At 42.9% G+C, this 12,588-nt stretch overlaps 1 long non-coding RNA gene across 1 annotated transcript; it reads right to left on the reverse strand.

Moving 5' to 3' along the window:
- Window positions 1-1,820: 1,820 nt before the first annotated feature.
- LOC310779843 lies at window positions 1,821-7,282 on the reverse strand. Its single transcript, XR_014552863.1, has 3 exons — window positions 7,170-7,282; window positions 4,446-4,581; window positions 1,821-2,131 (listed from the first exon to the last, which is right to left on the reverse strand). It is a non-coding gene; the product is annotated as an uncharacterized lncRNA (long non-coding RNA).
- Window positions 7,283-12,588: the final 5,306 nt, after the last annotated feature.

Below are 12,588 nucleotides of genomic sequence, written 5' to 3' on the forward strand. Positions count from 1 at the left end.
ATGCATTAATTCAAACATACTTCCTGGAACTATCCCCCCGCACCCACGCGAGTCACGTGACGATCAAGCATTTTGGACTTCCGTTGGCGCCACTCTCTCTTTTAAATCACTCTGGTTGGGTTGAAAGCGAGAGTTGCGTTACACTCATACCATTGGTAGGTGAAATACTCCTTAGCTGAAGATGATTGGTTAAACCACAACCAAAACAAAATCCCATGTGGAATGTTTTTTTTTCTTCTTCTCCCTCCTCCTAAAATGGTCATACCCTGGAAATCCAGAGTAGGCTACTTTAAGCCCTGTCGACATCAATAGTTCTTTTGGAGAGAGAAGAGGAACAGAAACTGTAGAAAAATGTCTCTTTTAGGACTTGGATCCATCTGATGATGACTTTTCGCTGACTTGGTGACTCTTCATGTGTGTTTTGAGGCTGGTGCTCTGAGTATAGGCGTTGCCACAGACAGTGCACTGGTATGGTCTCTCCCCACTGTGGGTCCTCATGTGGCAGGTTAAGTGTCGTTGACGAGTGAATCTTTTCCCACAAATCATACAGACGAACGGTTTGTGGCCTGAATGGACTTGCAGATGCTCGTTGAGATGACTCTTATTTTTAAAGGACCGGCCACATTCTGTGCAGCTGTATGGCCTCTCCCCGGTGTGGACCCTCATGTGAACCTTCAGATCTCCACTGGCAAAAAAGGTCTTTCCACAGTCCCTGCAACGGTATGGTCTCTCACTGCTGTGCGATATCATGTGCTGGTGCAATAGCTGTTTTGTTGTGAACGCTTTGCAGCAGACATCACAGAGGAATGGCTTGTCTCTAACCGTGTGAACCTTCTCGTGCGATTTCAGGTGTACAGTAAGTTTGAAGCGCTTCCCACAAACCTGACAGCTGTAGCGCCTTTCCTCTGTGTGGGTCAACTTGTGGCGAGATAAAGTTCTAAAGTGGTTGAAGTTTTTACCGCACACATCGCAGCAGAACGGCTGCTCACCAGTGTGGATCCTCTGGTGACTTGTGAGCTGTGACTTCAAACGAAATCCTTTATGGCACACATCACATTTGTGCAGGTTGTCCACCGCATGGTTCGACCGCACGTGCCTGTTCAACGCAGACCTCTGAGTAAATGCTTGGTGGCAAACATTGCATTCATATGGTCTCTCTCCTGTGTGTACAGTGGCGTGCCTCTTCAGGGTAATCATATAGAGGAAAGACTTTCCACAAACAGGACAGTCGTGAGTTGTTTGGTGACTTTTAAGATGACCCCTCAATGCTTCTGCAGATTCCACATGTTCTCCACACACCCCGCACAGACATCCTGGATCGTCCACGTGACTCCAGACGTGTTTCATCAAAAAGCCTGTTGATCTGAGCAGAGATCCACAGACTTTACAGCAGAGATTAGGATTACTGTTCTCAATCAGACTCTTTGAAGAAGACTTATCACGCGTGTGCACCCGGTGGTGATTTGTGAGCGCTGACTTTAACCTAAATCCTTTATGGCACACATCACATTTGTGAACCGTGACTTGTGAACTGTGAATCTTCTCATGAATTTTCACGTATTCAGGAAGTCTGAAGTGCTTCCCACAAACCTGACAGCTGTAGGGCCTTTCCTGTGTGTGGGTCAACTTGTGGCGAGAAAAAGATCTAACGTGAGTGAAGGTTTTACCACACACATCGCAGCGGAACGGCTTCTCACCTGTGTGGATCCTGCGGTGACTTGTGAGCGCTGCCTTAACACTAAATCCTTTATGGCACAAATCACATTTGTGCACCGCATGGTTCGATCGTATGCGACTTTCAAGATTTTGTCTAAGAAAGGTCGTGCTCTTGGCCCTGGAACGAGAACGTTTGACGTGCCGCTCCCTTGTTGTGTTTGATGAGCTCTCCTTCAGGTCCTCATCACTGTCGTTTGGTTTCCAGTCGTCATCTCCGTCACTTGCCTCGTCTTCGTCATCTTGCTTCCCATCCCCGTCGCTGGTGTCCCGTTCACTCTCAGCTGCAGATGGGGCAGGAGTGAGGACCTTAACCTCATTGGTTGGTCCTGATACTCCATGACCTTCCCCATCATCACCTTCCTTTGTTTCTATCTGTTGTTGTGTTCTTGAGTTGTTGGCCAGAAGGTCTGCATTGCTGTGGGAACAAGAAGCAGAGCGAAAGGAGTTCCATTATATATTTTTTCCTTTGGCAAAATCAAAATGTTCCTATTGGTGAAACTAATCTGATGATGTTTTAAAGCAGGGGCGAATTGGTAGGCGGGTGCCTACCAATTGGTAGGTGGGCGCCCAAATGTTTTTTGATGAATACATGTTGTTTTTCCATGGTGTTTCTGTTCTGGGCTACTCTACTTATTCAAAATTGTATCAAACCTGTGTATGTCCTGTCTTAGATTATGTTTCGGGGGTTTGGGGTTTCAAAAGGTTTCAGTTGAATGAACGAGTCCAGAATCGAGCAATCAGATTCTACCTGGGACTTCATAAATATGCCCCCATTTTGGCAGCTAATGGAGATATGGGGTGGGACTCCTGTGAAATTAAGTGGAAGGCCAGTATGGTGGGTCTTTGGAACAGGCTGCTGGGTTTACCACCCAATAGGGTGGCTAGTCATATTTTCTTTTGGGATTTGTTTGCTGAAGGGGAATGGGTTTCTGAACTGTATGACTTACTACAGGAATGTGGTCTGGAAGACCATTATTTTCAAAGAAAAACTGTGAATGTGGAGGAGTTTAAAAATCGAATCCGGGTTAAATGTCTACAATCCTGGGCTGAAGAAATTTGGCAAAAGCCAAAATTAAGAACATATTGTTTATTTAAAAAAGATTATAAATGTGAAAAATATGTTTTGTATAATTTGCCCAAAAGTCAGAGATCGCTCTGTGCACAGATAAGATGTGGCATCCTACCATTACATATTGAAACAGGAAGATACAGAGGGGTAGCTGAGGAGGATAGAATATGTGAATACTGTGAGTTGAATGAGGTGGAGAATGAAATTCATTTCATTTTATATTGTCCTTTGTATCATGACTTGAGAGAAATAATGTTTAAAAGAGTCCATACTCCTGAGCTAAATATGATAGTGAGAACGGAGTTCTACTCGAATTTCTTTTTGATAATATTTTTGCATTCTCTGAATTTCTTTCTAAAGCGTGGGACAGGAGGAGAAGGTTGACGTATAACTGATAACTGATCAATTATAGTTTATTTGTTTGTTTGTTTGTTTTTATTTTCGTATTCTATGTGCAGGTATTAGGGGTGACACGATACACTCAGTTCACGATACGATACGATACACGATATTGGGTTCACGATAACGATACGATACGATATTTTAACAATATTTTTTTGCAATTGATTTGTAAGTTGAGGGGGCATCCTGCACGCTAATTTGAGTAATTTCACCATTTTCATCGTCCGTGTCTGTAACGTCCCTCGTCTGTTCAAACAAAGCAATGAAAAGGACAGCGAGCATGCAATCAGATGCAGATCAGTGCCACCATGTTCAGCTTCTTTTTCTCACGATATGAGATTTCATCTCAACGATACATATTGTCACGTTCTGACATCGCGATATATTGTGGACGATATATTGTGACATCCCTAGCAGCTATGTATGAATGTATGTGTATAGGCATATTATGTCTGCATGTATATATACTCTCTAATTTGGGCTGCACTGGAAGCTTTGGGTAACATACCGGAATGTTATGTTTTGTTAAATATTGAATGTTGATGTGTCTGATAATCCCATGTGGGATGGGTCATGTAATTGTCCTGACACGAACATAAAATATTCATTCATTCATTCGGTAGATCGTGATGTACCGGTAGATCTCGGGCCATCAATAAGTAACTTGCCAAAGAAATCCAAAATGTATTATTTTGAATGCATACAACTAAATCCCACTCATGTATAGCTAACTCAGTATCTACTTTATTTAACATGATAACATTATTAAAGTTTCCAAAAAAATATTTTTTCCCATAACTTTTCCAGGGACTGGAAACTGTATTTTGAATTTTCCTGACTTTTCCAGGTTTTTCATGACCGTACGAACCCTGCTGATTCAATTCATGGGTCTGCGATCAATATGAGACGATATCACATGCCCATTTAACACAATCAGCTACAGAATTGAATACCTCATCAAATGGCGATTAAGACTGTTTAATACTTTTTAAGGGCCTTCATTTTCCATGAATTGATTTATTAACTGTTAATACTTTTCAAGACCCCGCAGTTAGCCTGTGGCAAGACCCGCTGCAGAATCAGATGCGTCTCAAATTTTTGGTGCCAGAGCAGTTTAATTTAAACAAGACATATCCCCCCCTCCCCGCCCTTAGATGGTATTGAAAGAGACACTGTTGTATTTTAAAATACCCGGGTATAAGGTACTACCTTATTACCACTTAGCTATAAATAATATTAGGAGCCTGTGTGTTTGAACCTGGATGGAAGCTGACACTCCGGCTCCTTCAGATGATCACAAAGTGGAATGGGATTCTGGAGCTCAGCTGTTTCTTCCTCCTCCTCATCACCCTCCTCTTCTTCAACATTGCCCAGGCTTCCAGTGTCATCAACACCTGCACAAAAATAGTGTCAAAACTCCCATTTATTCACCATTTGAATTTATGCTTGCCTATGTATTAGCATTAGCTCAGGAGGTAGAGAGCTGTCGCCTGGGAATCGGAAGGTTCCCGGTTCGAGGCTAGCTCCTCCCTGTAGTGTGTCAAAGTGTCCTTCAGCAAGACACTGAACCCCTAACTGCTCCCGACGAGGTGTCGGTGTGAATGTGAGTGTGAATAGGCGAATGTGAGGTATTCATGTAAAAACACTTTGGGTAGTCGATAGACTATATAAAATGTGCTCTATAAATACAGTCCATTTACCATTTGTTTATTTTAACATTTATGTATTCCCGCAGTAGCCTATTTGCTCTATATTTACACGTTTTCAACACTGGCCTGGTTCAAATGCATAGTCACACAAATTCCCACCTGGGAGCTGCAATTAGAGTAGCCTACCACAGGCAGGGATGAGTCAGGAAGAGCTGGATGTTTTAGCACTTCTGACTCTGTCTCAAATTCAATGGGATTTTTGCTTGGGGGATTTTGGATGAATGTGTGGTGGCCTGGGAGAAGCCTTCACATGTCATGTCACTGACTGTTGAAAACGTGTTTTGCAGGTATCAGAATCACAATATGTAAAGATTAGTGTCCTCTAGAGAGAGAGTGGCATCAGCGGAGGACCAAAATGCGAGACTCATTAGCCAATGAACAGCCAGGAATGGGTCTCGCCCTACTTTTGCATGCTAAAATAAAGCTGATAATGTACAATTTGATTCAAGGGGGGGAAAACCCTTTCAAAGGACAACACAAACTGTCCATTTTGCTGCAACTCGACAGTGCTGCTAAATCCAGGACCTTACTTCCTGGAACTCTTGAGAGTAAAACACTGGTCCATTGGAGTGAATGGAGATGTCGGGACTCTTCTATCTATACGGGTCTGGTAAAGATTATATACAAGAAATGTGTCTTTGCGTATAAAGTATGCAGCGCAGCGGTCACATCAATATTCAGAGATAAAAGAAAATAGGAAAAATATCTAACAGACAAAATCACAAAATGCAGTCTGTGGTGGATTTGATCGAGCACTCGGTGCTCTGTTATGTTGGGCTGTTGGAGTGATACTCTTGGCTCCATGACTCATGCCTGTAGTGCGTGTGTTCCAGTGAGTCTGCCTCCATGACATAATTACATTAGCAGTGTTTAGAGCTAAACGACCACCAGAGAAATATACCAGAATAACACTAAGTCACAACACAGTCGAGCTGGCCCGCCTGGGGGTCATGCCTATGTTCCCCGGGTTCTATGTTCTCCGGGTTCTATGTTCCCCGCTCCTGTTAAAAAGGGTTCTATGTTCCGTGGGTCCTATGTTCCCCGCTCCCGAAAAAAGGTCCTATGTTCCCCGGGTCCTACGTTCCCCACTCGTATGCGTGAAGTCGGCGAGTGCAAACCGCAATATCTCGAGGTTGTGAGACTTCATTGACGGACTGCATGAGGGAAAGCTCGAGTCTATAGGCTCAGATATATGCACACATTCAGCAGCAGGAGCAGCAACATGCTATCCATAATATTACATTTTTCAGATAGAGAGAGAGAGAGAGAGAGAGAGAGAGATCAATATTTGCAACATTGACGCAGCGCAAATCGCCTCTGCCTATATAACCCACAGACATGCACAAGTTCTGTAAAGCCATTTAATTTCGCTTGATATGTAGCCTAGCCCCAGGCTATTATATTTTGGTATTCAGAAGTAGTCTAAGTAAGAACTGGTGAGAAACTGCCACCCATTAGCTGTCGGTGGAGGTGATTTATCCGGTAAAGAAAGCCATTAAAGCAGGCCTATTTGTTTTCGTTGCCTATAAGTCCACATGCTCTATTAATGAAATAAAAAATATATAATATAAAAAAAACATTGGGAAACATATCAAGCGAAATTAAACATTTTATTTGAATGGCTTTACCGAATTTGTGCATGTCTGTGGGTTATAGGCAGAGGCGATTTGTGCTGCGCCAATGTTGCAAATATTGATCTCTCTCTCTCTCTCTCTGAAAATTGTAATAATATGAATAGCATGTTGTTGCTGCTGCTGCCGCCGCGCAGTCACCAACTTATAATGTATTTTTACTGTCGGACTCGAATGTGTGCATCTGAGCCTATAGACTCGAGCTTTCCCTCATGCAGTCTGTCACAATGAAGTCTCACAACCTCGAGATATTGCGGTTTGCACTCGCCGACTTTACGCATACGAGCGGGGAACATAGGACCATTTTAGCAGGAGCGGGGAACATAGAACCCGGGGAACATAGGTACGCTCCCCCAGCCTAAAGGCACGCATTGTGTGTGTGTGTGTGTGTGTGTGTGTGTGTGTGTGTGTGTGTGTGTGTGTGTGTGTGTGTGTGTGTGTGTGTGTGTGTGTGTGTGTGTGTGTGTGTGTGTGTGTGTGTGTGTGTGTGTGTGTGTGTGTGTGTGTGTGTGTGTGTGTGTGTGTGTGTGTGTGTGTGTGTGTGTGTGTGTGTGTGTGTGTGTGTGTGTGTGTGTGTGTGTGTGTGCGTAAACAGAAACAAAACGAAAGAACCCGTATAATGAAGTAAAGTCTGCTACTCACCTGCTCTCTCCAGTTTGACTCTTGGCTGCAGCAGGACCTCCAGCTGTCTCCTCTGCCGCTCGATCTCCTGCTTCAAGTCCGAAGCCTCCTCCTCGTAACCGGCTACTGTTCTTTCTACAACCGCTAAGATTTCCTGTGCGGCTGCTGCCAGTCTCTCAGTGACGATTCCTCTCAGTATCTCAGCTTTAGACATCTTACTGAAACTCTCACACACACAGTCCGCACTGTTCTGCAGCCAGTGGTTTTTACTCGCTAAAGTGAAGCTAAAACAACAGCTAGCGTTTCTGTTTGTACATGTATGCATGCGAAAATGCCGTCCGACTAGAAACATAATTGTGGAAGGTGTTCCTGTTTTCGTGCGCGCACAAATGCCGTCCGACTCGGAAAAAAGCTAGCCACAACAAAGGAAAGTCACAGAATTGTTTTCTCTGCTTTCAAAATAAAAGTAACATTTTGTTATTCGAAGTTTTATTTTGAAGGCTGCGAAGAAAATTCTACCCTAAGTCTCTGGGCTAGCTTGAGTCAGAGTCAGACCCATAGAGACAGTCTGCATGTCTGGGAACGCCCACAAAATGTTAAACGGCTGCCGCGTGAGTGGGGTAAAACCGCCGATATACCTATCTCATGGGCTGACTCACCAAAAGACGGTGCTGCGGCTCTAAACTACATGTTTGGGGGTTCTAGAGCAGAACACAAGACGTCTGCTCAGATGTGCGTTTACTGCGGTGGTTAAATCCCCGATCGTGTCTGCCTGCTGGCGGGCTATCAGCTAAATTCTAACTTTGCTGAATGGATAGAACGGGGGTTTTTACCCCACCCTGACCACGCCCAGAGAGCCTTGTGTTTCCCCCCTAAAATGGGGCGGGAACATGTGGCGCCTACAAAATGACGTATTGCCGAGCCGCCGTATAGATATAAATACGTAGATGCCTCGTTCCTTGGACACTCAGTCAGAGTGACCTCCGTTTTTTGTTTACATTTTTACTTCCGGTTTAGTGATTTTGCCTTCAAAATAAAAGCGGGATAAAGTTCGGGTTTTACAAAAAAAAAAAAGTAATCTAAATATGAGACCCAACATAATTAACATAAGGACACTAAGAGGAACCTATAGGATGAATCAGCGTGACGTCACTTGCCACCCAGAAATGCGGAACCCCCGCGGCAGTTAATAGTAGGCTATGATGAGTTGTGCCAAACAAATCTTGTCTCAAAATCTATACATCACATCGCCAGGCCCGTAGCCAGGGTTTGAGAAATACAGAGGTAATTTTAGCGCGGCGTGGGGGGCCCAGGGGGGGCTGTGCCCACCTGGTTAGAAAATGTTGTCCATTTTAAAGTAAAATGCTTCAATCTGGTGCACTTTGAGAGCAAAATTAAGAGGCTAGATCTATAAAGAGCTACAGACATCATGTTAGATTAATATCCTCTTTACTGTGCTGTTGCTTTAAAATGATACAACAAATAAATGTCTCCCCATATAATATAATTTATATTCTGCATATGGTCACATGGCATATAATACTGCTCAATTAAATACAATGGCCCATCTACACAAACATCACTTACAGGGGAGTTACTTACCCATTCACTTCAATAGAACTGTCCCCAAAGTCTAGCCCCAATCTAGCCCCAATGCAAAATTTGAACATTGTATTGAGTTACTGTATGTCTCTTCCTTCTATAGCACACAGAGAGGAAGCAAATTGTTGCATTTTGTGATCAACTGTCATATATCATGTTAATTTATGAGGGCTTTAAAACATCAATGACAGATGAATAGATCTGGGGGCCGGGGCTATTTTTCTTGAAAAAAAAAAAAATGTTTGTGTGAAAATACCGAGGTCATGACCTCTGTGTCCTCAATGGTATCGTGCGTTCCTTTATCACAAAAGAACTGGGATGTGGAGGCTAAATGACGTCACACCCGTTTTGTTAGCATTCCATTTGCAGAAAAGTTGAGCTGGGAAGTTCACTGTTTGTTCACTGGTCAGATCCACTCGCTAGCCAGGCTAGCCATTGTTAGCAATAACAGTTGATAACAAGGCATTTCGTGGCATTTTGCGCATACAAACACTACAGCCTCATGTCCACACAGATAAAAGTAGGCTGTGCTGTGTGTACAGCTGATTTAATGAGACACAAACAAGACAGGAGTGCTAAATAGCATTTATACGATTATAACTACTGTTGTTGCGCGGATCAGCCATCTTGGATTTTTTATGTCGGGGCTGCTGAGGCTCCTACCAGTTTGGAATGGGAAATACCAGCTCTAGTGACGTCACGTCCCAGCTCATGAACTTTGAACCGGTAAGATTACCAGTTCCCAGTTATAAAGGAATGCACGAGTAGCTACGGGCCTGCACATCGCTTATATTTTGACATTCTGAGTGAGAGCAGAAGTAGCTCAAGAGTTTGATGTACAATATATATATGTCATGTTAAAGTTGCGTGAACTGTCACTTTAAAAGTTTTTAAAATGTAAACAGAGTTAACTGGCTAGAGTCAGACACTCAAGCCTCACGCCACTTGGGCTCCATAGGGTTCTATTGCCGTTGCGACCACTGGCGCCGGAACAAGGGGGACATGGGGACATTTTGTCCCCCTTAAAATTTGGTCCCCCTAAAAAATTTTTTTTTTTTTTTTTTTTTTTTATCTGAGGGGGCAACTGCCCCTGACGCTTAGAGCCCACTTTACACTGTTTACACAGCCTGTGATGCTTGTTAAAGCCGTGATCGTTGTGGGATTATTACACCTGAGACAGACAGACCCAGGGATCAAGTTACAGAGAGCCCACTTTACACTGTTTACACAGCCTGTGACACTTGTTAAAGCTGTGATCATTGTGGGATTATTACACCTGAGTGACAGACAGACCTGGACTCTGTACTGCACTCACTGTCATTGGCTGCTGCTATAATCGTATACGGTTATTGTCACTGGCGCCGGAACAAGGGGGACATGGGGACATTTTGTCCCCCTTAAAATTTTGTCCCCCTAAAAATTTTTTTTTTTTTTTTTTTTAATCTGAGGGGGCAACTGCCCCTGACGCTTAGAGCCCACTTTACACTGTTTACACAGCCTGTGATGCTTGTTAAAGCCGTGATCGTTGTGGGATTATTACACCTGAGACAGACAGACCCAGGGATCAAGTTACAGAGAGCCCACTTTACACTGTTTACACAGCCTGTGACACTTGTTAAAGCTGTGATCATTGTGGGATTATTACACCTGAGTGACAGACAGACCTGGACTCTGTACTGCACTCACTGTCATTGGCTGCTGCTATAATCGTATACGGTTATTGTCACTGGCGCCGGAACAAGGGGGACATGGGGACATTTTGTCCCCCTTAAAATTTGGTCCCCCTAAATTTTTTTTTTTTTTTTTTTTTTTAATCTGAGGGGGCAACTCCCCATGACGCTTAGAGCCCACTTTACACTGTTTACACAGCCTGTGATGCTTGTTAAAGCCGTGATCGTTGTGGGATTATTACACCTGAGACAGACAGACCCAGGGATCAAGTTACAGAGAGCCCACTTTACACTGTTTACACAGCCTGTGACACTTGTTAAAGCTGTGATCATTGTGGGATTATTACACCTGAGTGACAGACAGACCTGGACTCTGTACTGCACTCACTGTCATTGGCTGCTGCTATAATCGTATACGGTTATTGTTATTTTATTTTTGTGTTGAGATGACAAGTTTTGCACTGTGTTTCGAAGTGCTAATAATAATAATAATAATAATAATAATAATAATAAGTTCAGTGTTTTTGCCTGTGTTGCTGTCTGTTGTAGTGTAATTATAAAATGACCTAAAGGGAGAGCAGGTCACCAAGTGAGTGAGAAAAGGAAAAATACTGAATAATTACATCACTACAGTATAATCCTAATGTTAATTTAAAATGAGATATTCATCTAAATATGGCTACAAAAATCATCCAAACGTCCATAAAAACGTCAATTTTTCGTCGGCGCCCTTATGGGCGCCGAAAAAACTTAAGAAAAAAAAAAAAAAAAATTGTGTCCCCCTTATTGCAAACTCGTTCCGGCGCCACTGGTTGCGACCCAGTGACGCGGTTTGTTTACCAAAATGCTGCTCAGCTGATCCCTCGTATATGTTTGAATGAAAACGACCAGCAGAAAAAAAAGGAGACGTCTTATTTCTTCAAAAGCTTTCAACAGGCTAAATTTGGGTAAGTGTAAAAAAAAAGTGAATGGCTTATAGGATACTTCTTTATTTAATGGGAAACCTTAATTTCCTTAAGCGGAAACTGTTGTTTTATAAGGCATAAGACAAGCAATGTAGGATGTGTGCAGAAAACATTTGAGCCCTCCACTAGCCTTGGAAGATATCAACACAATATACTGTAGGTGATGCACATATGCAAAATGGAAAGTTTTGGTCTTGTGAAGAGTAGGTATTTCTGCAGATATGGGGCTTGTGATGATGGGCTCTAGGAAGGAGGTGATTCCCAGTATGCAAAATGGACCATCCAAGCTGATTTGTCCATACATGCAAATGCTAATCAATCATTTATGCCCCCTCTATCATATCCCTTTTGTTTCCAGCCTTGATCATGGCCTCTGGGAAGACATCAACAGAATATCAAGTAGGTGATACACATTATGCAAAATGGAAGGTTTTGGTCTTGTGAAAAGTAGGTATTTCTGCAGATATGGGGCTTGTGATGATGGGCTATAGGAAGTAGCTACAGTAGGTGATTCTCCTATGCAAAATCTTTTCACGAGATAGCCCACCTGGGCAGATAGGCACCCAGGCAGGCAAGGACAGATTACGAATGCGAGGCCCCTGGGCCTGAGCACTTGCAGGCCCCTCTATGGTACTTATATGATGCCCATCCCCAGGCTCATTTATGTCTCAAACTGTTGCAGCAATTTTTCAGTTGACACCATTTGTTACACAGAGTTGGTGCAAGATTCATTAAAAAAAAAGGTCAAAAATCCCTCCAAAATAACATTAATACACCAAGACCTTGAGGAACACCATAGAAAAAAATAATGCTGTGATTTGGTATCAATAACTTTTGACATTGGAGATTTCTGTAAGAATTGCATTTTTCGAAAATTGGGTAGCGAGCATCATACCCAATTTGGTTATACCCAATGTTTAGGGACGCCCAGTAAATAAATTATAATAAATAAATATTCAAATAGAATAGGCGAAAATAACACATTTATAATGCATACAAAAACTGCATGGGATTATCTTAAAGTGGGCATGTCTGTAAAGTGGGAACTCATGGCTACCCATATCACCAATTCTCACTCAGATATCTTCAGAAGGGAGCCCTTTGAAAATCACCATACCCTTGCCAAAGTTTTACCTAAATTTGGAACGTTATTTTGCCACCTTCCCGACAAGCTAGCATGACATGATTAATACTGATAGCCCA

The sequence above is a fragment of the Poromitra crassiceps genome (genome assembly GCF_964638095.1).
Source record: "Poromitra crassiceps genome assembly, chromosome: 7".
Classification (NCBI taxonomy): domain Eukaryota; kingdom Metazoa; phylum Chordata; class Actinopteri; order Beryciformes; family Melamphaidae; genus Poromitra; species Poromitra crassiceps.